General features: G+C 48.3%; 1 long non-coding RNA gene across 2 annotated transcripts in view; it reads left to right on the forward strand.

Moving 5' to 3' along the window:
* LOC141917758 (uncharacterized) overlaps positions 1-26,689 on the forward strand; it is a 94,436-nt gene that overhangs the window by 63,272 nt on the left and 4,475 nt on the right. The window contains exon 3 of one of the 2 annotated variants that reach the window (XR_012621436.1): positions 24,106-24,509. The exons of the other annotated variant lie outside the window; for it this stretch is intronic. This is a non-coding gene — a long non-coding RNA (uncharacterized LOC141917758). Of the gene's footprint in view, positions 1-24,105; positions 24,510-26,689 lie in introns of those variants that run through there. 2 annotated transcript variants of the gene reach the window in all.

The following is a 26,689-nucleotide window of genomic DNA, read 5'->3' on the forward strand; positions in this document are numbered from 1 at the left end:
AAAGTAGGCATTGCTTAATCACTGTGTGATCATTTGCATGCGTCAATCTCCCGCAGTTACACAGTGTTCTTTTAAAGGTTAGTTATAAAGTTTTCATATCTTATATCCCCACACCATGCATTCTGTCCTTTCTTGATAATGTCCACCCTAATGAAATGCAAACCCCTTTGTTTCCTAATGATAATTGAAATCTCATGAAAGACAAAGACCTATTAAGAGATAACCTGGCACAAATTCCTTCAGGATATAAGTATTCTCTTGCAAACTATGAGGAGACAGCCATGCAATGATTCCTCTTTCATAAGTGTAATTGTCAGGAAATATTCAACCCAGGAACACAAAAAGATAATCTGGTGCCTGAGGAAACAGGGTTAGATTCAGAGTTGGCATGGGGTTGGATAGCTCCACTGAAATAAATCAGAAAGAATACTGTTCAGGGTAACTTGTTAAAACAAAATTATATATAATTTATACTAGCTTTTGCATAAGCAATATAGCATCAGTGAAGTTGCCTCTCATAGCCCTTTGAGAATAGAAAACCAGGAAATGTGGATAGGAGTAATAGCAAAGTGATTATTTACCTGGACAAACCAATCAATCAGTGGAATGCATTTAACTCCTTTCTAAGGTAGAACTGGGAAATTTTTCATTCTCAGTTGTCAGTGGCCATGAACTATTCCAGAACAGCCCTCTGGAGTCAATCGTATTTTGTTTACTGTCCATGCCATGCAAGAAGTCAAACAAAATTAATGCTGCCCATTAACAACATCCTACTGCTCGGAGAACAGGGATTCCCTAAGATATGTTTATGGTTTTCACTAACCTTAGTGGAGTTAAAGTAGTAGATTATCTATTTTAATATCTCTGATCAGCTCTTAGGTAATTAAAATGCCTATGAGAAAAAACCTTTTCCTTTCAACATCTGAAGCAGTAAATGGGGCAAAAAAATCACAAATAAGGTCAAGTTTAGTTAGAAAGAATCAGAATTCATTTTATTGCAGCATGTGCTTCATTTAGTGCACATCTTCAGATAACAAGGTAATTTCTATGAAAGATGCTTTATTATAAGAATTCTTCAGTTGTAGAAAAGAGTTTGAGTAATCTTATACCTGTTATACTCTTGGTATTTGTCCTGGTTTCGACCAGAATAGAGTTAACTTTCCCTGAGTTGAGAGGGAGCACAGCTAGAGGGCCAGGTCCTGATCAATTATTGGAGTATTTCATCCCATGTGATGTCATGCCTAGGGTATACAGGTGGGCACGGGCTCTCTCTGGCAGGAAAGAAAAGGAAAAGGAAGAGAGTTAAAGAAATCTGGATCACCACCCCTGGATCCAGCATTGTCTCAGGTCCGGTAATCTTGGGTGGTGGGTGCACACACAGCAAAATTTCTGTTGCCTTTTAAAGTTCATCTTATTAGTTGTGTGGTGGTTTGACCTTGGCTAAATGCCAGGTACCCACCAAGTCGCTCTATCACGTCCCCCCCTTTCCCCTTTTTTTCTCAATAGGGCAAAGAAGGGAAAGAAAATAAGATAGGAAAACAAAACAACCCTTGTGGGTAAAACAACAGCAGTTTTAATATAAGCAAAGCGAAGCAAAGGTCCGCGCGCGGAAGCAAAAAAAGAAAACAGATTTATTCTCTACTTCCCATGAACAGGCGATGTCGGGCCTTCTCAGGAAGCAGGGCTCCAATACGTGTAGTGGTTGCCTCGGAGGACCAAGGGTGACCCCACCCCTTCCTCCTTTCTCCCAGCTTTATACTGAGCAGACGTCATATGGTCTGGAATATCCCTTTGGTCAGTTCGGGTCAGCTGTCCTGGTTGTGTCCCTTCCCAAGATCTTGCCCACCCCGTCCCACTGTGGGGGGGGAAATGTCAGAAAGAGCCTTGGTGCTGTGTAAGCACTACTCAGCAGTAGCCACAACACCAGTGTGCTATCAACACCCTGCCAGCTCCCAACATAAAACACAGCACCATGAGGGCTGCTACAGGGGAAAACCAATTCTGGCTCAGCCAGACCCGGTACAGTCTCCACCCCTTATTCCATACCATTTACGTCATGCCCAGGTCCCACATAACACTCATTTATCCATTCCGTAAGCTTTCTTCACTCCTCCAGATGTTCAGTGACTTGGCTCCCATCTGTCAAGATGGATGTTCAGGACAGAGCAGTATGTTTGACTGTTGGACTCCAGCACCGGCTAGGTTTGGGTCATCATCGCACGTATCTGGTTCACTCTTCGTCGTTCCTACTTCCTCCATCACTTCCTGCAACATACAACTCACCCCACAGATTATTTTCCCCCCAAGGTTAAATCTCCTTGAGGCACACACTGAGTAGCCCCATTCTCCCGCATTACCCACCAAGTACATCCAGGTCCCTGAGCAAAAACAATCCCATGAGTGGGCTTGCCTTTTCCCAAGGGAGGAGCAATCCACACTGCCTTCCCCAGCCATTCCCCTGTGTGTACTACAGGGACCTTATCTCCTCCCACAGTATGAAGGGGTTTTGTTTGGGCAGGACCAGGATGGTTAACAGATCCTCTGGTGTTAATTAGCCAAGTGGCTTCTGCTAAATTTATATCCCAGTGCTTCCATCCCCCATTGTCCAATGGTCTCAACATAGTCTTCAACAGTCCATTGTATCTTTCAATCTTTCCAGATGCTTGTGGGTAATAAGGGATGTGATACACCCACTCAATGCCGTGTTTCTTTGCCCAGGAGTTTATAAGATTATTTCGAAAATGGGTCCCATTGTCTGATTCGATTCTTTCAGGAGTACCATGTCGCCATAAAATTTGCCTTTCAAGACCTAAGATGGTATTTCGGGCAGTGGCATGATTTACAGGGTACGTCTCAAGCCAACCAGTAGTTGCTTCCACCATGGTGAGTATGTAGCGCTTGCCTTGGCGTGTTCGTGGCAATGGTCCAATATAGTCAATTTGCCAGGCCTCACCATATCGAAAACTCAGCCATCACCCTCTGTTCCAGGGAGACTTTACTCATGTGGCTCGCTTGATTGCAGCACATGTTTCGCATTCATGAGTGACCTGTGAGATGCCCTCCATGGTCAGGTCCACCCCTCGATCACGAGCCCATCTGTACGTTGCATCTCTCCCAAGATGCCCGGATGTTTCATGGGCCCATCGAGCTACAAATAGCTCACCATTGCGCTCCCAGTCCAGGTCCAGTCGAGCTACTTCAATTTTGGCAGCCTTGTCTACTTGCTCATTGTTTTGATGTTCTTCGGTGGCACGGCTTTTGGGCACATGGGCATCTACATGACGTACCTTTAGAGCCACGTTTTCCACTTGGGCAGCGATGTCCTGCCACAGTGCAGCAGCCCAGATGGGTTTACCTCTGCGCTGCCAATTGGTCTTCTTCCACTCCTGTAGCCACCCCCACAGGGCATTAGCCACCATCCAGGAGTCAGTGTAGAGATACAGTACTGGCCACTTTTCTCGTTCAGCAATCTTTAGGGCTAGTTGGATCGCTTTTACTTCTGCAAACTGACTTGACTCGCCCTCTCCTTCAGTGGCCTCAACGACTTGTCTTGTGGGGCTCCACACAGCAGCTTTTGACTTCCGATGGTTTCCTACCACACGACAGGATCCATCAGTAAACAGAGCATACCGCCTTTCATCTTCTGGTAACTCGTTATATGGTGGTGCTTCTTGGGCACGAGCCACCTCCTCAGGCAGTGCTCCAAAATCTCTACCTTCTGGCCAGTCCATGATCTCTTCCAGGATCCCTGGACGGTTGGGTTTTCCCAGTCGAGCTCGTTGCGTGATTAACGCTACCCATTTACTCCAGGTAGCACTGGTTGCATGGTGCGTAGAAGGGATGTTTCCTTTGAACATCCAATGTAGTACAGGCAATCGCGGTGCCAAGAGGAGCTGTGCTTCTGTACCAACAACTTCGGAAGCGGCTCGAATCCCCTCATATGCTGCCAGTATCTCCTTTTCAGTTGGAGTGTAGTGGGCTTCTGATCCTCGATATCCCCGGCTCCAAAATCCTAATGGTCGACCCCGAGTTTCACCTGGTATCTTCTGCCAGAGGCTCCATGTGAGGCCATGCTCCCCAGTTGATGTGTAAAGTACATTTTGCACATCTGGTCCTGTCCGAACAGGCCCAAGAGCTACCGCCCGAGCTATCTCCTGTTTGATGTGCTCAAAGGCTTGTTGTTGCTCAAGACCCCACTCAAAATGGTTCTTCTTTCGGGTTACTTGATAGAGAGGGCTCACCAGCTGACTGTAACCTGGAATATGCATCCTCCAAAATCGCACAATTCCTAAGAAAGCTTGTGTTTCCTTCTTGTTGGTCGGTGGAGACATAGTTGCTATCTTGTTGACAAGATCCATAGGCACATGGCGGCGTCCATCTTGCCATTTTATTCCCAAGAACTGAATCTCCTGTGCTGGTCCCTTGACCTTGCTTTTCTTTATGGCAAACCCAGCTCTCGGAAGAATCTCAATTACTTTTTGTCCTTTCTTGAACACTTCTTCTGCCTTGTTGCCCCACACAATGATGTCATCGATGTACTGTAGATGTTCAGGGGCATCACCCTTTTCCAGTGCAGTTGGAATTAGTCCATGACAAATAGTGGGGCTGTGCTTCCACCCCTGGGGTAGTCGATTCCAGGTATATTGGACACCCCTCCACGTGAAAGCAAACTGTGGCCTGCACTCTTCTGCCAAAGGAATTGAAAAGAATGCATTGGCGATGTCGATTGTGGCGTACCACTTGGCTGCCTTTGACTCCAGTTCGTATTGGAGCTCTAACATATCTGGTACAGCAGCACTCAGTGGTGGCGTCACTTTGTTCAGGCCACGATAGTCTACTGTCAACCTCCACCCTCCGTCAGACTTTCGCACTGGCCATATTGGGCTATTAAAAGTCGAATGTTTCTTACTGATGACACCTTGGGTCTCCAGTTGACGGATCAGTTCTTGGATGGGAGCCAGAGAGTCTCGGTTCGTGCGATACTGCCGTCGGTGCACGGTCCTCATAGCAATTGGCACCTGTTGTTCTTCAACTCGCAACAGTCCTACAACAAAAGGATATTCTGAGAGGCCAGGCAGATTAGACAACTGTTTGACCTTCTCTGTGTTCACACTGGCCACACCAAAAGCCCATCGGTATCCTTTTGTGTCTTTGAAGTACCCCCTCTTGAGGTAGTCAATGCCCAAGATACAAGGGGCTTCTGGGCCAGTTACAATGGGATGTTTTTCCCACTTGTCCCTGGTCAAGCTAACCTCGGCCTCCAGTACTGACAGTTCTTGACATCCCCCTGTCACTCCTGAGATCCAGATAGGTTCTGTCCCTCTATAACTTGATGGCATTAATGTACACTGTGCCCCGGTGTCAATTAAAGCCTGGTACTTCTGTGGATTTGATGTGCCAGGCCATCGAATCCACACTGTCCAATACACCCGATCATCCCTTTCCTCCTCCTGGCTGGAGGCAGGGGCCCTCTATTCCCGTTCTTGGTCAGAGTATTCACTGTCTGACCCTTGCTGTGCCAGGCTGGAGATTCCTTCATCAGGGCCAAGGGAGGTGATCTCAGTCTTCCTGTATCTGGGAGATCGTTGATTAATTTCTTGTGGTTTCACACCAGCTACATTAACAACCTTCTTGGATGTCTTCTTCTTGGCAGGGGTCTTTCCTCGCAATTCATGTACACGAGCTTCCAACTTGAAGGTGGGTTGACCATCCCACTTCCTCATGTCCTCCCCCTGGTCACGCAGGAAGAACCAAAGTTCGCCACGTGTCATGCGCCTGGGTTTCCCTTTCCCTCTGACTGGGGTGGAAGAGAACCGATTTCTTGGGGTGCTCCTGACATCTAAGGCACTCGCCCGTAGAGGTTAGGAGGTACCAAGACTCTCTTCAAAGTTCTGAAGCCAGGAAGAGACTGCCTCCACAGTTGGCGTACATCTTAGTCCTTCTCCCATATCCATTTCTGGATAGTACATCGCAGCCAAGCCTGCAGAATACGAGGATGGCGCACCTTTAATTACCTTCCTCCACATGGCCCGTGTGCACAGGACATCCTCTGGATTTTTAGGGGCTTCATCATTATCTGGATCACTATAGATGACTTCCAGCACTGCTAGTTCTCTCAGGTACTGGACACCTTCATCCGCAGTAGCCCACTTCCCTGGGGAGTTGTCCGTAAGATCTTCCTTGAAAGGATATCTTGCTTTAACACTTGTAAGGAGCCGTCTCCACAGACTGCAAATTCCTGTTTCTTTTCCAATTCCCCTTTCAATTCCTTGATTTCTAGCAAGGGAACCCAGCTGTTGGGCTTCCTTACCTTCCAGCTGCTGAGCATCAGCCCCATTATCCCAGCATCGAAGCAGCCAGGCAGCAATCCGCTCACCCGGCTGGCGGCTACAGTCTTTCCGCAGATCTCGCAGTGCTGATGATGTCAGGGACCGGGTAGTTTCTGCCTCCTGTTCGAGTTCTGTTATTCCCTCTTCTGACCCCTTTGCTGAAGGACCCGCTGCTTCCTCCTCTTTCTCGTCCCTTATTAATCGAGGGTACGGACCTGTTGTTCTCCTTGTCCACTGTTTCTTTTTTACTACTGGGGCAATCTCTGCTGTTGTTGTTTTTGTTTGAGTTCCCATTTCCACCACAGTCCTTTGAGAGCACTGAACTGCAGCTCGATAAGCATAGGCCAGGCCCCAGTACAGCGCTAGGAGTTGCTGATTTTCATCGGGATAGACAAGGCACCCTTCTATCAGGTGGTGTGTCAATTTTGCAGGGTTGCTTGCCTGTTCAGGGGTAAGATCCCAGGCTACAGGAGGTGATAACCGTCCTAGGAATCTGCCCAAATCCTTCCACTCCCCCTGCCACCCAGGGACAGGCCGCCTCAGGGCACATTTTGGTATTCTCTCACCCCAAATTTGCTTTCTCTTACACCAAAAACCTAACGAGCTCCACACAGCCCACAATAGGCGAACAGCATTAATGAACAGTATCAAAGAGCTAACATAAGGATTAATAAGTACTTCAGGAGCTTGCAGAATAAAACCACTCATGATGTTCCCAATTTCTTCCAGCATGTTCCCGAGCTTAGCAAAATAAAGATAAGCAGAGCAATAAACAAACCCGTGACCAGCACAAGAGCTTGTCGCTTAATAACTGCTATAGCTATAGCACAATTAATATAAAACTGCCGTTGTCCCGCCCCACGTTGGGCGCCAAAAAAGACTGTGGTGGTTTGACCTTGGCTAAATGCCAGGTACCCACCAAGTCGCTCTATCACTTCCCCCCCTTTCCCCTTTTTTTCTCAATAGGGCAAAGAAGGGAAAGAAAATAAGGTAGGAAAACAAAACAACCCTTGTGGGTAAAACAACAGCAGTTTTAATATAAGCAAGGTGAAGCAAAGGTCCGCGCGTGGAAGCAAAAAAAAAGAAAACAGATTTATTCTCTACTTCCCATGAACAGGCGATGTCGGGCCTTCTCAGGAAGCAGGGCTCCGATACGCGTAGTGGTTGCCTCGGAGGACCAAGGGTGACCCCACCCCTTCCTCCTTTCTCCCAGCTTTATTCTGAGCAGACATCATATGGTCTGGAATATCCCTTTGGTCAGTTCGGGTCAGCTGTCCTGGTTGTGTCCCCTCCCAAGATCTTGCCCACCCCGTCCCACTGTGGGGGGGAAATGTCAGAAAGAGCCTTGGTGCTGTGTAAGCACTACTCAGCAGTAGCCACAACACCAGTGTGCTATCAACACCCTGCCAGCTCCCAGCATAAAACACAGCACCATGAGGGCTGCTACAGGGGAAAAGCAATTCTGGCTCAGCCAGACCCGGTACAGTTGATTAACATACTAGATGAGGAGGGGCAAGTATTCCACAAATTCATTTCCATGAGAGACGAGGAAAAAGGTGGAGTATGGGTTCGTAGGTGGTCCTTGACCAGCTTTGGTTTTTCCTCTGTTCCCAGAGATCTTATCAGTCATCCCAGAAATGATCACCTCTTATCAGTTCTTGCTACCACTTCAGTGGTGAAGGGCCAATAGTCATTAGCAAGGCAAGCATGGTGTCTGTCTTGCACGATAGAGCCACAAAGTATCGGGCTTAGCAGTACTTGTGCTTGAGGGGAAACAACCTGGTTTCACTCAGTCCATGTCTCCCCCTCTGAGGCTTATCTAATGAGTTTGTCAATGCAATTGCAAGGGAGTGGGGGGTGCATCCTTCAATACACTCAGGCTTCCTTGGGTGACATTCCTTAGACTAATCCAAAGGCCACAGCTTGTCCTTGAGGTTTTCTGTGTCGATGAATGTTTGAGGCATTTCTTCCTTCAGTTCCTTACATGCCTTTCTGAGTGATTATACTGGACATCTGATGGCTGCATCAGTCTTTGCGCAATAAATCCTTTTGAAACAGTCTGATCTGTACCAGTGTTATCAACATCAAATATCTTTAATTGCCTGTTCTTCCAACATATAATTTTATGCATGGGTTGGCTCTGCCCTGCACTTACCTCCCGTAGAGAAGCCCTTTTTAATAGGAAATATACCACCTTGCATATTCCTGATACTTTACGAGCATCACAGATTGTTTTTAATTAGTATTGAGAACCAAGAGGACTGGAGTAAATAGGTGTTTTGCTGATCAGGGATATCAATTAAACTCAGACACCAGAGTGAAAAGAGCAGGCGTATTTTACTAGAAATAACTAAATAATATAACAGAATAATACAGAAAACATACAGTAAGAAAAGACAGAATAGTGCACTTAAACAAATAGGAAAATACAGGGTAATGCATCAAATCATTACTACAAGAGAGAGAGAATAGTGATTAAGAAAGATCCATCACCACTTGCATACGTTACCATCATCCAGATCCGCAGTCGCTGGGCAGCCCCGGTTACAGCGAGGATTTGGAGAACCTGTCCCGGCAAGTGGGAAATCCTACACGGTGCGTCCACCCGTAGGTGAGGCTTCCAAAGTCGCTGTGAGCGGGCCCAGCCTTATATACCTAAAAATCAGTAAGCCAGAATAGCTGGCACCTTTGTTTTAAGCGGAAACATCTGGTTTTCATCTCACATTAGGTTCCCCCCCAGAGCCTGGCCAGGGCTTAAGGGAGAAGCTAAGGGAGTTTCCCTGCTGGTCTAATTAATTTATGAGCAAGGTCACAAGGCCAGACAACTGTTTCTGTGGCTCCGTTATCTTGCTCACACATAAAGAAAGATAAAGATACATTCAACATAGACATGTTTTATGATGTTTAAGCTATATCTTCTATGCATATTTCACTAATGACTACATACAGAGTTAGCAGTTTCAGTTCAGGGCCTGTTGCTCAGGCTTCAGTATTCCCACCTTTTACATCAGAATAGTTGGTTTGCTATAACTTAGTATAATACCTATTAGTACAATGGTTATCAGTTATAAAATGTACAGGATTCATCTATAGGTCAACTCTGGCTTGGGCTTGTTGTCCAAGCCTTAGCACTTCAATAGGACATGACGCCAAGTTTTCAGGTGAAAGAAAGCCTTGAAACAAAGAGCTTCACTCAACAGTCAGTATTCAGTATAACTGTTAAGCAGGTATTCTTTATTCGCAGCGCTGGGCAGCACTGGGGATCGCTCCACCACAAGTGCCACACTTACTAACGCAACACTCTGACTAATATACACAAAAAGCATATATATGCATGAGATTTCTTAGAAAAGGCAGTCTTATTCTAATGGGATCTCAGAATTCATTTACATAGTCTGAGCATGCATAGTAAAAATAGAGTGAGGGTCTTCTCCCCTCCTTAGGGGTTGTGAGAGACGAGAAACCAGGCCTGTGAGAAACTAAGAAAAACAGCCTGAGAAAGCAAAAGTTGAGGCTGATCGAAGAAATGCCTCAAACACTCGCAAGACAAAACTATGAGTCACAGGGTGCATTCTGTGGAGGTCGAAGCTGATAAGGCTGCCCCAATAACACAAGATGGGACTGGAGGAGGGAGCCCTGTGAAGACAGGACGGCTCTGCTCTGGTGCACCTGGCCAAAACTTCAAGGGCCATCTGTCCGGTGAATGACCTTTGCTTCATTATCCACGAAATGCATATTAAAGTTAACACCCCTCAATATGCTAACGAAGGCTAACATGATCATGCTAATTACATCATCCCATGAAACACCTCACCCCTCCCCGTACATGGGATGCGTAGGTATGTGGGTCGACCTAGGGGATGGACCCAAGGAAAGTGGGTATAAATCAAGAAGGGAAGGCGGGGGGGGCGCGGGGCCCGGGAGAGAGAGAGTGCAGTGAAGCGAAGAAGACGGATGCCAGCAAAAAAGACGGATGTCTCCCGTGCCTCCCGGAACCCTCGTCGGCAGGAGCAGCGCAGAAACCCAGACCGGTGATCTGTATTTCCCCATTCCCTCTATCTCCCTCTTTTCCCTTTCCTATTAAGCAATGCAAGGCATATTATATTGCTTGCCACAACTTGCTATATACTTAGCCAACTATCGTGTGTTCAATTAGTACATTGTGAGTAGTTAATAAATGTTTAGACTTGGAGACTTGTTGTCCGCTCCATTGGGGATTTGCAAATCTGAGTCACTTGTCCCCCTCATCTGAGCGGGACGTGACAGGGGTCCACATAGCCTTTCTCACACTGTCCGTTAGTGAACTTTAGGTTTCTCATGTCCATATATGGACATAGAGTTACCTCATCCATCCTTCAGATCCTGTTTGTTCCAAGGAGGTTAGTTTAGACCAGCTTTCAGTCAGTTATCTTGACACTGGCGTCTTCTTAGACACTTGGTTTTTTAGATTCCTGCTATTAGGGATGTACTCAGGGAGTTTTTTCAGACTGTCCAAGGTCTGTCTTATCTTTACTAGGCAAGGAGTTAAAGGTTTCAAAACATCTTACAAGTTGGTAATGAGTACAGAGGGTAGTTAGGAAAAAGTGTAAATGAAATTATATACATTACAGTAAAATACAGGAAAAATACAGGAAAAATAAAAGCTAGTAAAACACAAGTGATGTCTAACGTTAAAACTAAATGTCCTATTTTACAGATGCCTGTACATTAGCAATTTCAAGTATACTTGTAGCAACTTCCCTTCAGCTTGCCCACTCAAACACAGTGTATGCTGTTTCATGGAGAGAATATCTGTATTGTCTTTGAGGTCCTACCACAGCCCTCTAAAAACCTATTGATACCACAATGAGGCATCAGTCTTCTCCTGAGATATCCATGTCTGATGGTTTTGCACAAGGTACAGAATTAGTATAGTTAATCATGCACTACACCATTTTCATATTAAAACATTAGGGGAAGAGGGCTCAGCATTTGCTTGAAGAGTGGCAGCCCAATAGAAAATTGGCTACATTGGCACCAAAACAGTCTACAGAAAGGATGTGGAAACATCAGGGAGCAGTGAACATTGAGTGGTGAGGAAGAAAAATGAAAAGCAGGTATCCATTCCCCATAGGCCAGATACAAGGTGACCTTGACCAGCTGCATTCTGAAGAGAGACCTTCAGAAGTAGGCAACTAAGCACCACACAGTGCAAGAGCTTATGTATGAAAATTAGAGACCAAGCCAGCAAAGGAAACTTTGTGGTTGGTGTCTACTACAGGCCACCCAATCAAGAAGAGGATGATGAAGAGTTTTGTCTTCAACTGCAGGAAGCATCACGCTCAGAAGCCCTGATCCTGATAGGGGACATCAACCACCCCTAAAAAAAATAACAAGAAGGGTTTTTTCAGGTACATAGGACAACAAAGGAAGATGAAAGAAACTGTCCCCTCCCGATGAGCGGAACGGCAGACATGGCTACAAATGATGTGGAGAAGGCTGAGGAACTCAACAACTTTTTTGCCTCAGTCTTCACCAGCATGTGCTCTAGCCACGCCGCCCAACTCACAAAATACAAAGGCAGGGACTGTGAGAATGAAGTACTGCTCACTGTAGGAGATCAGGTTCAAGACTCAAGACCATCTAAGGAACCTGAATGTGCACAGGTCCTGATGAGCTGCATCTGAGGGTCCTGAGGGAACTGGCAGATGAAGTTGCTAAGCCACTCTTGATCATATTTGAAAAGCTGTGTCAGACTGGTGAAGTTCCCAGTGACTGGAAAAGGGAAATCCCCCATTTTTAAAAAGAGAAAAAAGGAAGACCAGGGGAACTACAGGTTAATCAGTCTCAGCTTTGTGCTCGACAAGATCATGGAGCAGATCCTCCTGGAAAATATGCTAAAGGTACATGGAAAACAGAGAGGTGATTGGTGACAGCCAACATGGCTTCACTAAGGACAAATCATGCCTGACAAATTTGGTGGTCTTCTACGATGGGGTTACAGCATTGGTGGATAAGGGTAGAGCAATCGATGTCATCTACCTGAACTTATGCAAAGCATTTGTCACTGTCCCGCACAATGTTCTTGTCTCTAAAATGGAGGGACATGGATTTGACGGGTGGACAACTCGGTAGATAAGGAACTGGCTTGATGGTCGCACTCAAAGAGTTGCAGTCAATGTCCAAGTGGAGAGCAGTGATGAGTGGCGTTCCTCAGGGGTTGGTGTTGGGGCCAGTGCTGTTTAACATGCTTGTTGGTGACATGGACAGTGGGATTGAGTGCACCCTCAGCAAGTTTGTGGATGACACCAAGCTGAGTGTGGGAGGCATCGGCCTGTCAGCCTTGCACAGCCTCTGAGAAACAGCTAGGCTTTGATGAGAAACAGACCTTGGGAGAAAGATAAGAAACTGCTGAGTTGTGCCAAGGTGGCAGGGAAAAACAACGGACAGCTGCAACACTGGACTGTGGAAAAGTACTGAACTGTGAGAAGTTACCACCGCGTGAACAGCGCGTGAACAAGAAGTTGATTGGTCTGCACAGCGCGTGTGAGAGTGGTCTTATGCTGATAGGAGAAAAGGTTGATAACTGTCTAATTGCTGATTTGCGAATTAGGAAGTAAGAGCTTTGGTGAGAGCATATGTACTATTGGAAAAATAAACAGCTTTGCTTGATATAACTCTCATAGAGTTGTGCAGGTCCGATATCCTCCTGCAACAGCTGAGCGGTGTGGTTGATACTTTAGAGGGAAGGGATGCCATCCAGAGGCACCTTGACAGGCTAGAGAGGTGAGACTGTGCAAACATCATGAAGTTCAGGAAGGCCAAGTGCAAGGTCCTGCACCTGGGTCAGGGCAATCCCAAACATGGATACAGGCTGGGCGATGAGTGGATTGAGAGCAGCCCTGCAGAGACGGACTTGGGGGTATTGGTGGATGAAAAACTGAATATGAGCCTGAGCTAGCAATGTGCGCTTGCAGCCCCAGCATAAGAAAGACATGGATATGCTTGAGTGGGTCCAGAGGAGGCCACGGAGATGATCAGGGGGCTGGAACACCTCCCTTATGAGGACAGGCTGAGAGAGTTGGGATTGTCCAGCCTAGAGAAGAGAAGGCTCTGAGGATACCTTATAGCGTGGCCTTCCAGTACCTAAAGGGGGCCTACAGGAAAAATGGGGAGGGACTCTTTATCAGGGAGTGTAGTGATAGGATGAGGGGTAACACTTTTAAACTGAAAGAGGGTAGATTTAGATTAGATATAAGGAAGAAATTCTTTCCTGTGAGGGTGGTGAGACACTGGAATAGTTTGCCCAGAGAAGCTGTTGATGCCCCCTCCCTGGAAGTGTTCAAGGCCAGGTTGGACAGGGCTTTGAGCAACCTGATCTAGTGGAAGGTTGGAACTAGATGATCTTTAAGTCCCTTCCAGCCCAAACCATTCTACTATTCTGTGATCTGACAAGAGGAATATCTCCTCTTTGAAAAACAGAAAATGCAGGCGCCAATGTTCTTCAGTGTACAAATTAGGAGTATCCCTCTCACAAAGGGGTTAGAATAGAACTTGCCCCCATGCAAGCAGCTTCCCTCTTTAAATTTATTAAGAACCATGGACCTCCTTCCATCTGGAAAGGCAAGGAACTGCTGATTATCTGTGTTACCATGATTTTTAATACATGGTCTCTAGCTCTTATCAGAAACACACTCCTGCTTTTTTCGTACTTCAAGCTTGGGAATTACTACTAATCATATTAAACTGAATTGAGCCATACATGATGCTGCTTGAGTTTTAAGCTCTGATTTACTAGATGTTCACCTGGTATGTTTATTTAGTCTAGTGATTTTTCTCTTGTCTCCTAATACAGATAAAAATGATAAGCTGGTGGTTTGCTAAACACCTGACTTAATAGAATCATAGAATGGTTTGGGTTGGCAGGGACCTTTAAAGATCATGTAGTCCAACCCCCACTTTTTTCACTTCCTTCAACACCCTTCATTTCTAATACACTGTTGTGTCCTGGTTTTGGCCAGGATAGAGTTAACTGTCTGTGGGCTGGGAGGGAGCACATCTGGAGTGGTGTGTGGGTGTCCACACAGCAAAGTTCTCTGTCGATTTTTAAGTTCATCTTATCAGCTGATTTGCATACTAGACAAAGAGAGGCAGGTATTCCACAAACTCATTTCCATGAGAGATGAGGAAAAAGGTGAAGCATGGGTTCTGTGCATACACTGAGGGGGAATGGGGCGCACCAACCCCCTTGTCCAATTGTCGGTGGCTGTGCTCACCCTCCCCATCTTTGTTTTTTCCTCAGTTCCCACAGTTTTTTGCTAATTTCCTGCTTCTGGAGAAATGATCTGGCTTCTGGCGCAGAAATGCTCACCTTTTATCAGGTCTTGTCACCTCTTCGGACTTACACAATAGAGTCACAAAGTATCGTGCTTACACAATGGAGCCAGTAATTAGCGGTCCCTGTGCTTGATGAGAAACATTTGATTTCACTCAGTCCACGTTTCCCCCTTTGAGGTTTATCTAAGGAGTTTGTCAATACAACTGAAAGGGAGTGGAGGGTGCATCCTTCGATACACTCCAGCTTCCTTGGATGACATTCCTTAAACTAATCACAAAGGCCACAGCTTGAGGTTTTCTGTGTTGATGAATGTTTAAGGCATTCCTTCAGTTCCTTACAGATGGTTAAAATATAGATATGAGGAGGCCTGGCAGATTGACTATATCACACTCCCACAAACCCAGAATGGCAAATGCTATGTGCATGGTAGAAGCAACCACCAGATATTTGGAAACATATGCTGTGCCCCATGCCACTGCCCAGAACACTATTCTGGGCCATGAAAAGCAAGTCCCGTAGCAGCATAGCAGCCCAGAGAGAATCGAGTCAGAGAACAGGACTCATTTCCGAAATAATCTCATAGACACTTGAGGCAAAGAACACGGTATTGAGTGGATATATGACATCCTATATCATGCACCAGCCTCCGGGAAAATTGAGCGATACAATGAATTGCTAAAAACTACACTGAGAGCAATGGGGGGTGGGACCGTGTGGTGGTTTAGCCCCTGCCGGGGTCTGAGACCACGCGGCCGCTACCCCTCCCCCACAAAGGGAGTGAAATACAAAGCCCCAAGACTGAAATAAGGAAAGGTTTAATACAACAATGCAATTGCAACACAACAAACAACAACAATAACAATAACAGTAATAGTGATAGCAATGAACAGAGCAAAATAGCTACCAAATACAGCAGTGAGAGGAGCAGATGTACAAAACCACGAGTGCACCACGCTCCCGCGCCAGGAAATGTGACGCGCCAGGATGTGATGTCAGCATGGTATCTGAATAACCCAGCTAGAGCTCACCCCCACTGCTGGGGAAACTTAACCCTATCCTGGTTAAACCAGGACATAATCCACCCCTTTATTCTATACCATGTGTGTCACATCCAGCTGCCACTTAGCAATTAGCATTGACAAAGAAAAATTAACAAAAGCACAGTATAACTCACGGTGTGTTTTCACCCACAATCAAGTCCCCTTGTGGCACGCATCGGACCTCTCCATCCTTCTGCATCACCCACCAGGTGCACCCAGGTCCTTGAGCAAAAACAATCCCGTGGATGGGTTTGCCTTTGCCCGGCGCAGGACTAACCCAGACCATTTTACCCAGCAGGTCCCTCATGCGCACCACAGGGACTCTATCCCCGTCTACAACACGTGGAAGTTTTGACTGAGCCGGGCCAGCTCGATTGGCAGATCCTCTTGTGTTCACTAACCAAGTGGCCTTTGTCAGATGTGTGTCCCAGCGTTTGAAGGTTCCACCCCCCATTGCTCTCAATGTAGTTTTTAACAGTCCATTGTAGCGCTCGATCTTCCCGGAGGCTGGTGCGTGGTAGGGGATGTGGTAGACCCACTCGATGCCGTGTTCTTCTGCCCAGGCATCTATGAGGTTATTTCGGAAGTGAGTCCCGTTGTCCGACTCAATCCTCTCTGGGGTGCCGTGTTGCCACAGAACTCGGTCTTCAAGGCCCAGGATGGTATTTCGGGCGGTGGCATGGGACACTGGATAAGTTTCGAGCCACCCAGTGGTTGCTTCCACCATTGTGAGCACGTGGCGCTTGCCTTGGCGGGTCTGTGGCAGTGTGATGTAGTCGATCTGCCAGGCCTCTCCATATTTATATTTCATCCATCGATCTTCATTCCGCTGGGGCTTCACCCGTTTGGCTTGTTTGATTGCAGCACACGTCTCACATCCGTGGATGATCTCTGCGATGGTGTCAATGGTGAGGTCCACCCCTCGATCTCGAGCCCACCTGCATGTTGCATCTCTGCCTTGGTGGCCCGAGGTCTCATGGGCCCACTGGGCTATGAACAGTTCACCTTTACGCTGCCAGTCCAAGTCCACCTGAGCCACATCGATCTTAGCAGCCTGGTCCGCCTGCTGGTTGTGTTGATGTTCATCAGTGGCCCGACTCTTGGGTATATGGGCGTCCACATGGCGCACCTTCACAACGAGGTTCTCCACCCGGGCTGCAATATCCTGCCATACTTCAGCGGCCCAGATGGGTCTGCCCTTGCGTTGCCAGTTGTTCTGTTTCCATTGCTGCAACCACATCCACAGGGCACTTGCCATCACCCACGAGTCAGTGTAGATATAGAGCCTCGGCCGCTTTTCTCGCTCAGCAATCTCCAAAGCCAATTGGATGGCTTTCACCTCTGCAAACTGGCTCGATTCACCTTGTCCCTCAACAGCTTCAGTGGTTTCTCGTGTGGGATGCCACACCGCAGCCTTCCATCGTCGATGTTTTCCCACAATGCGGCAAGACCCATCAGTGAACAGGGCATATTGTTTTTCTTCCTCTGGCAGCTCGTTATATGGTGGGGCCTCCTCAGCACGTTTCACCTCTTGTTCTGGTGACATCCCAGCATCTTTGCTCTCTGGCCAGTTCATGATCATTTCCACTAATCCTGGGGGGTCGCGGTTCCCTATGCGAGCCTGTTGTGTTATCAACGCAACCCATTTACTCCAGGTGGCATCTGTTGCATGATGTGTGGAGGGAGCCTTTCCTTTGAACATCCATCCCAGCACCGGCAGTCGAGGTGCCAGGAGGAGCTGTGTCTCAGTGCCGACCACTTCTGAGGCAGCTCGAATTCCTTCATACGCTGCCAGTATCTCCTTCTCAGTCAGGGTATAGTTAGCTTCAGAGCCTTTGTATCCCCGGCTCCAAAAGCCTAGAGGTCGGCCTCGGGATTCCCCATCTGCTCTCTGCCAAAGGCTCCAGGAAGGGCCATTCTCCCTGGCTGCGGTGTAGAGCACGTTCTTAATCTCCTCCCCTGTCCGGACTGGCCCGAGAGCCACTGCCTGGGTAATCTCCTGCTTAATTTGTTCAAAGGCTTGTTGTTGCTCTGGGCCCCATTTAAAATCGTTCTTCTTGCGGGTTACGTGGTAGAGAGGGCTCACAATCAGGCTGTAGTTTGGGATGTGCATTCTCCAGAACCCCACAGCGCCCAGGAAAGATTGAGTCTCTTTTTTGGTGGTTGGTGGGGCCATGGCTGTTATCTTGTTTATCACCTCCATTGGGATGTGGCGACGCCCATCTTGCCATTTTATTCCTAGGAACTGAATCTCCCTTCCAGGCCCCTTAACTTTCTGTTGCTTGATGGCAAAACCAGCCTTCAGGAGGATTTCAATTACCTTCTTTCCTTTCTCAAAGACTTCCTCAGCTGTGTCCCCCCATACAATGATACCATCAATGAACTGCAGGTGTTCTGGAGCCCCACCTTTCTCCAGTGCAGTATGGACCAGTCTATGGCAAATGGTGGAGCTGTGTTTCCACCCCTGGGGCAATCGATTCCAGGTGTACTGGATACCCCTCCAAGTGAATGCAAACTGTGGCCTGCACTCTGGTGCTATTGGGATGGAGAAGAACTCGTTAGCAATGTCAATCGTGGCGTACCACTTGGCTGCCTTCGACTCCAGCTCATACTGGAGCTCTAGCATGTCCGGCACTGCAGCACTCATCGCTGGCGTAACTTCATTCAGGCCACGGTAGTCCACGGTCAGTCTCCATTCGCCATTAGGTTTTCTCACTGGCCATATAGGGCTGTTGAAAGGTGAATGAGTCTTGCTGATCACCTTCTGGCTTTCTAGTCGACGGATCAGCTGATGGATGGGGACCAGGGAATCTCGGTTAGTGCGGTACTGCCGCCGGTGCACCGTCTTGGTGGCAATTGGCACTCGCTGCTCTTCAACCTTAAGCGACCCCACCACCGAGGGGTCCTCTGAGAGGCCGGGTAAGGTGGACAATTGCTCAATCTCCTCCAGGGCAGCTATACCAAAGGCCCACCGGTACCCTTTTGGGTCTTTAAAGTACCCTCTCCTGAGGTAGTCTATACCTAGGATGCACGGGGCATCTGGGCCAGTCACAATGGGGTGCTTATGCCAGTCCTTCCCAGTTAAGCTTACTTCAGCTTCCAATAGGGTCAGCTGTTGGGATCCCCCTGTCACTCCGGAGATGCAGATGGATTCAACCCCACTGTGGCTTGATGGCATCAAGGTGCACTGTGCGCCAGTGTCTACCAAGGCCTTATATTCTTGTGGTTCTGATGTGCCAGGCCATCGGATCCACACCTTCCAGTAAATCCGATTATCCCTTTCCTCCACCTGGCTGGAGGCAGGGCCCCTCTAATCCTGCTCACCATCACTCACTTGATCTAAGAATGACTCTTGCAGGAATGGCTTCCTGGTCCCCTCAAGAGGGTCAAGCATACTGTTGGCCATTCTATTCTGTCTGGGGGATTTCCGACTGGACACTGGAGCTGCATCTCTCTTGGAAGACTCCCCTTTCATGGTGGTCTTCCCTTTCAGTTGCTGTACTCGTGCAGCTAGGGCGGAAGTGGGCTGTCCATGCCACCTTCTCATGTTTTCCCCATTGTCGCGGAGGAAAAACCACAGGGTGCCCCGTGGTGTGTGTCTTGCACTGCCCTTCTCTTGGGTGGGGAAACGCCTGCTTCTAATAGCTGAGACATCGGCCCGTGCAGGTGGAACATAGGACATGTCCTGTTCCACTTTCTGGAGCCTCTGAGACAGTTCCTCTACGGCTGAAACCAAAGCATGTTGGGAGGAAGGGAGACTTCCCTCATATTGCCGGAGCTGCAAAGTCACTTCATCCACTGTCTGAGTCTGGGTGTCTTGCCACCAGGATGCTACTGCTAATGCTTTGGAATGTCCCTCTGGTCCACTTTGCAGGAACTTCCACCACATCAGCTGTGTACAAGGGACCTGATCTGGATCCATTGGTGACTGCTCATCATTCAGATCACCATAGACCATGTCAAACACAGCCATTTCCCTGAGGTTTTGAATGCCTTTCTCCATGTCGGTCCACTTGCCTAACCGACATAGAGCATCATCCTTGTAGGGGTACCTCTCCCTCACACCGAGCAGGAGTCGCCTCCAAAGGCTGAGGGTTTGAGCCTGTTTCCCTATTGCCTTGTCAATACCAGCCTGCTTGGCTAAAGGTCCCACCTGCTTGGCCTCTCTCCCCTCCAATTCAAAACCAGCAGCTCCACTATCCCAGCACCGGAGCAACCAGGTGCGTGCAAATTTGCTCGCCTGCAATGCGGCTGAAATCCTTCCGCATATCTCGCAACTCACTGAGGGATAGAGATCGGATGATTACCTCCGGCTCTTCCTCCTGCTCTCGTGATGGGCCTGGTTCATTATCACCCTGTACACTGCGAGGGGATTTTTTTGGTATATTTGGTTTTCCGTATCGGGGCAACTGATATTGGTACTGCTTGTCCCTCCGGCTCAGCTGCTGTGCTGGTGGAGGTGACCGGTACTGGCGCTGCCTGTCCCCCTGGCCCAGCTGCTGTACCAGCAGGTTCACTTTCAGATCCTGCAGCTCTCTCTCCCCCTTGAGGGCAGTGATCAGTGTTAAGGGCGATGCAGTAAGCATGGGCAAGCCCCCAGCACATCGCAGCGAGTTGCATCTCCCGGGGTTTGTCAGATTGGCAGCACACCTTTTCCAAATACTCCACCAGTTTATCAGGACTCTGCACTTGTTCGGGAGTAAAATCCCAGAACGTTGGGGGTGACCACTCACTCAGGTACTTGCCCATCTTCTCCCACACACCTTGCCATTTATAACTATCTGCCCTCAGGGCAGGTTTCCGGGTGGTGCTATTGTTGGAGAAGTACCACATGGCCCAAAACAAGATCTGGCAGACATTTAGAAAGCACAGAGCCGCAAGCACACTGGTCTGGGTGCTCCAGGGATAGCTGAAACTCTCAAAAACTGAGAGAATCTCTTCCCCTGGCTCACCCACAGAGGGGGTGAGACCCCAAACAAAAGCCCAGGCAGCCAACAGGTAGCGGTTCACCCCCACAAGCAGCGAAACGAGCCCATTATAAGCAGACAGTAACCAGTAGAGCAGAACAAGACCCTTGGTACATTTTCCACCGAGAACAAACACCAGCACTGGGAACACACAGGGGATATAAGGATTAATACAGCCCCACCACGCAAGCAAATTGGTTAGCATTGCAAACGTTTCTTATTAAACAAATACAAATAAAAACAGAAAAAATGACACCTAACAGATTGCTCTAACACACCTTCTCCTTTTGTCCTTATCTCAGTCTTCTCCAGCCTCACGTTGGAGCGCCAAAGTTGTAATGGTTTAGCCCCTGCCGGGGTCTGAGACCACGCGGCCGCTGCCCCTCCCCCACAAAGGGACTGAAATACAAAGCCCCGATCTGAGATAAGGAGAGGTTTAATACAGCAGTGCAATAGCAACACAACAAACAACAACAATAACAATAAGAATAATAGTAATAACAATGAACAGGGCAAAATATCTACCAATATAGCAGTGAGAGAAAACCCGGCGGTGTGAACCCCACGCGATCACCGATTCTTCCCGAGCTGTGGCGCCTGGACTTGACATCAGCATGGCATATGAATAACCCGGCTAGAGCTTCCTCCCCCATTGCTGGGGAAAATTAACCCTATCCTGGTGTACCGGGTCTGGCTGAGCCAGAATTGGTTTTCCCCTGTAGCAGCCCTCACGGTGCTGTGTTTTATGTTGGGAGCTGGCAAGGTGTTGATAGCACACTGGTGTTGTGGCTACTGCTGAGTAGTGCTTACACAGCACCAAGGCTCTTTCTGACATTTCCCCCCCCACGGTGGGACGGGGTGGGCAAGATCTTGGGAGGGGACACAACCAGGACAGCTGACCCAAACTGACCAAAGGGATATTCCAGACCATATGACGTCTGCTCAGTATAAAGCTGGGAAAAAGGAGGAAGGGGGTGGGGTCACCCTTGGTCCTCCGAGGCAACCACTACGCGTATCGGAGCCCTGCTTCCTGAGAAGGCCCGACATCGCCTGTTCATGGGAAGTAGAGAATAAATCTGTTTTTTTTTTTTTGCTTCCGCGCACGGACCTTTGCTTCGCTTTGCTTATATTAAAACTGCTGTTGTTTTACCCACAAGGGTTGTTTTGTTTTCCTACCTTATTTTCTTTCCCTTCTTTGCCCTATTGAGAAAAAAAGGGGAAAGGGGGGGACGTGATAGAGCGACTTGGTGGGTACCTGGCATTTAGCCAAGGTCAAACCACCACAGTCTTTTTTTGGCGCCCAACGCGGGGCGGGACAACGGCAGTTTTATATTAATTGTGCTATAGCTATAGCAGTTATTAAGCGACAAGCTCTTGTGCTGGTCACGGGTTTGTTTATTGCTCTGCTTATCTTTATTTTGCTAAGCTCGGGAACATGCTGGAAGAAATTGGGAACATCATGAGTGGTTTTATTCTGCAAGCTCCTGAAGTACTTATTAATCCTTATGTTAGCTCTTTGATACTGTTCATTAATGCTGTTCGCCTATTGTGGGCTGTGTGGAGCTCGGTAGGTTTTTGGTGTAAGAGAAAGCAAATTTGGGGTGAGAGAATACCAAAATGTGCCCTGAGGCGGCCTGTCCCTGGGTGGCAGGGGGAGTGGAAGGATTTGGGCAGATTCCTAGGACGGTTATCATCTCCTGTAGCCTGGGATCTTACCCCTGAACAGGCAAGCAACCCCGCAAAATTGACACACCACCTGATAGAAGGGTGCCTTGCCTATCCCAGTGAAAATCAGCAACTCCTAGCGCTGTACTGGGGCCTGGCCTGTGCTTATCGAGCTGCAGTTCAGTGCTCTCAAAGGACTGTGGTGGAGATGGGAACTCAAACAATAACAACAACAGCAGAGATTGCCCCAGTAGTAAAAAAGAAACAGTGGACAAGGAGAACAACAGGTCCATACCCTCGATTAATAAGGGACGAGAAAGAGGAGGAAGCAGCGGGTCCTTCAGCAAAGGGGTCAGAAGAGGGAATAACAGAACTGAAACAGGAGGCGGAAACTACCCGGTCCCTGACGTCATCAGAACTGCGAGATCTGCGGAAAGACTATAGCCACCAGCCGGGTGAGCAGACTGCTGCCTGGCTGCTTCGATGCTGGGATAATGGGGCTGATGCTCAGCAGCTGGAAGGTAAGGAAGCCCAACAGCTGGGTTCCCTTGCTAGAGATCGAGGAATTGAAAGGGGAATTGGAAAAGAAACAGGAATTTGCAGTCTGTGGAGACGGCTCCTTTCAAGTGTTAAAGCAAGATATCCTTTCAAGGAAGATCTTACGGACAACTCCCCAGGGAAGTGGGCTACTGCGGATGAAGGTGTCCAGTACCTGAGAGAACTAGCAGTGCTGGAAGTCATCTATAGTGATCCAGATAATGATGAAGCCCCTAAAAATCCAGAGGATGTCCTGTGCACACGGGCCATGTGGAGGAAGGTGATTAAAGGTGCACCATCCTCGTATTCTGCGGGCTTGGCTGCGATGTACTATCCAGAAATGGATATGGGAGAAGGACTAAGATGTACGCCAACTGTGGAGGCAGTCTCTTCCTGGCTTCAGAACTTTGAAGAGAGTCTTGGTACATCCTCATCTCTACGGGCGAGTGCCTTAGATGTCAGGAGCACCCCAAGAAATCGGTTCTCTTCCACCCCAGTCAGAGGGAAAGGGAAACCCAGGCGCATGACACGTGGCGAACTTTGGTTCTTCCTGCGTGACCAGGGGGAGGACATGAGGAAGTGGGATGGTCAACCCACCTTCAAGTTGGAAGCTCGTGTACATGAATTGCGAGGAAAGACCCCTGCCAAGAAGAAGACATCCAAGAAGGTTGTTAATGTAGCTGGCGTGAAACCGCAAGAAAGTAATCAGCGATCTCCCAGATACAGGAAGACTGAGATCACCTCCCTTGGCCTTGATGAAGGAGTTTCCGGCCTGGCACAGCAAGGGTCAGACAGTGAATACTCTGACCAAGAACAGGAATAGAGGGCCCCTGCCTCCAGCCAGGAGGAGGAAAGGGATGATCGGGTGTATTGGACAGTGTGGATTCAATGGCCTGGCACATCAAATCCACAGAAGTACCAGGCTTTAATTGACACCGGGGCACAGTGTACATTAATGCCATCAAGTTATAGAGGGACAGAACCTATCTGGATCTCAGGAGTGACAGGGGGATGTCAAGAACTATCAGTACTGGAGGCCGAGGTTAGCTTCACCGGGGATAAGTGGGAAAAACATCCCATTGTAACTGGCCCAGAAGCCCCTTGTATCTTGGGCATTGACTACCTCAAGAGGGGGTACTTCAAAGACCCAAAAGGATACCGATGGGCTTTTGGTGTGGCCAGTGTGAACACAGAGAAGGTCAAACAGTTGTCTAATCTGCCTGGCCTCTCAGGAGATCCTTTTGTTGTAGGACTGTTGCGAGTTGAAGAACAACAGGTGCCAATTGCTATGAGGACCGTGCACCGACGGCAGTATCGCACAAACCGAGACTCTCTGGCTCCCATCCAAGAACTGATCCGTCAACTGGAGACCCAAGGTGTCATCAGTAAGACACATTCGCCTTTTAATAGCCCAATATGGCCAGTGCGAAAGTCTGACGGAGGGTGGAGGTTGACAGTAGACTATCGTGGCCTGAACGAAGTGACGCCACCACTGAGTGCTGCTGTATCAGATATGTTAGAGCTCCAGTATGAACTAGAGTCAAAGGCAGCCAAGTGGTACGCCACAATCGACATTGCCAATGCATTCTTTTCAATTCCTTTGGCAGAAGAGTGCAGGCCACAGTTTGCTTTCACGTGGAGGGGTGTCCAATATACCTGGAATTGACTACCCCAGGGGTGGAAGCACAGCCCCACTATTTGTCATGGACTAATTCCAACTGCACTGGAAAAGGGTGATGCCCCTGAACATCTACAGTACATCGATGACATCATTGTGTGGGGCAACAAGGCAGAAGAAGTGTTCAAGAAAGGACAAAAAGTAATTGAGATTCTTCCGAGAGCTGGGTTTGCCATAAAGAAAAGCAAGGTCAAGGGACCAGCACAGGAGATTCAGTTCTTGGGAATAAAATGGCAAGATGGACGCCGCCATGTGCCTATGGATCTTGTCAACAAGATAGCAGCTATGTCTCCACCGACCAACAAGAAGGAAACACAAGCTTTCTTAGGACTTGTGGGATTTTGGAGGATGCACATTCCAGGTTACAGTCAGCTGGTGAGCCCTCTCTATCAAGTAACCCGAAAGAAGAACCATTTTGAGTGGGGTCTTGAGCAACAACAAGCCTTTGAGCACATCAAACAGGAGATAGCTCGGGCGGTAGCTCTTGGGCCTGTTCGGACAGGACCAGATGTGCAAAATGTACTTTACACATCAACTGGGGAGCATGGCCTCACATGGAGCCTCTGGCAGAAGATACCAGGTGAAACTCGGGGTTGACCATTAGGATTTTGGAGCCGGGGATATCGAGGATCAGAAGCCCACTACACTCCAACTGAAAAGGAGATACTAGCAGCATATGAGGGGATTCGAGCCGCTTCCGAAGTTGCTGGCACAGAAGCACAGCTCCTCTTGGCACCGCGATTGCCTGTATTACATTGGATGTTCAAAGGAAACATCCCTTCTACGCACCATGCAACCAGTGCTACCTGGAGTAAATGGGTAGTGTTAATCACGCAACGAGCTCGACTGGGAAAACCCAACCGTCCAGGAATCCTGGAAGAGATCATGGACTGGCCAGAAGGTAGAGATTTTGGAGCACTGCCTGAGGAGGTGGCTCGTGCCCAAGAAGCACCACCATATAACGAGTTCCCAGAAGATGAAAGGCGGTATGCTCTGTTTACTGATGGATCCTGTCGTGTGGTAGGAAACCATCGGAAGTCAAAAGCTGCTGTGTGGAGCCCCACAAGACAAGTCGTTGAGGCCACTGAAGGAGAGGGCGAGTCAAGTCAGTTTGCAGAAGTAAAAGCGATCCAACTAGCCCTAAAGATTGCTGAACGAGAAAAGTGGCCAGTACTGTATCTCTACACTGACTCCTGGATGGTGGCTAACGCCCTGTGGGGGTGGCTACAGGAGTGGAAGAAGACCAATTGGCAGCGCAGAGGTAAACCCCTCTGGGCTGCTGCACTGTGGCAGGACATCGCTGCCCGAGTGGAAAACGTGGCTCTAAAGGTACGTCATGTAGATGCCCACGTGCCCAAAAGCCGTGCCACCGAAGAACATCAGAACAATGAGCAAGTAGACAAGGCTGCCAAAATTGAAGTAGCTCGACTGGACCTGGACTGGGAGCGCAATGGTGAGCTATTTGTAGCTCGATGGGCCCATGAAACATCCGGGCATCTTGGGAGAGATGCAACGTACAGATGGGCTCGTGATCGAGGGGTGGACCTGACCATGGAGGGCATCTCACAGGTCACTCATGAATGCGAAACATGTGCTGCAATCAAGCGAGCCACACGAGTAAAGTCTCCCTGGAACAGAGGGCGATGGCTGAGTTTTCGATATGGTGAGGCCTGGCAAATTGACTATATTGGACCATTGCCACGAACACGCCAAGGCAAGCGCTACATACTCACCATGGTGGAAGCAACTACTGGTTGGCTTGAGACGTACCCTGTAAATCATGCCACTGCCCGAAATACCATCTTAGGTCTTGAAAGGCAAATTTTATGGTGACATGGTACTCCTGAAAGAATCGAATCAGACAATGGGACCCATTTTCGAAATAATCTCATAAACTCCTGGGCAAAGAAACACGGCATTGAGTGGGTGTATCACATCCCTTATTACCCACAAGCGTCTGGAAAGATTGAAAGATACAATGGACTGTTGAAGACTACGTTGAGACCATTGGACAATGGGGGATGGAAGCACTGGGATATAAATTTAGCAGAAGCCACTTGGCTAATTAACACCAGAGGATCTGTTAACCGTCCTGGTCCTGCCCAAACAAAACCCCTTCATACTGTGGGAGGAGATAAGGTCCCTGTAGTACACAC

The sequence above is a fragment of the Strix aluco genome, chromosome W, assembly GCF_031877795.1.
Source record: "Strix aluco isolate bStrAlu1 chromosome W, bStrAlu1.hap1, whole genome shotgun sequence".
Classification (NCBI taxonomy): Eukaryota; Metazoa; Chordata; class Aves; order Strigiformes; family Strigidae; genus Strix; species Strix aluco.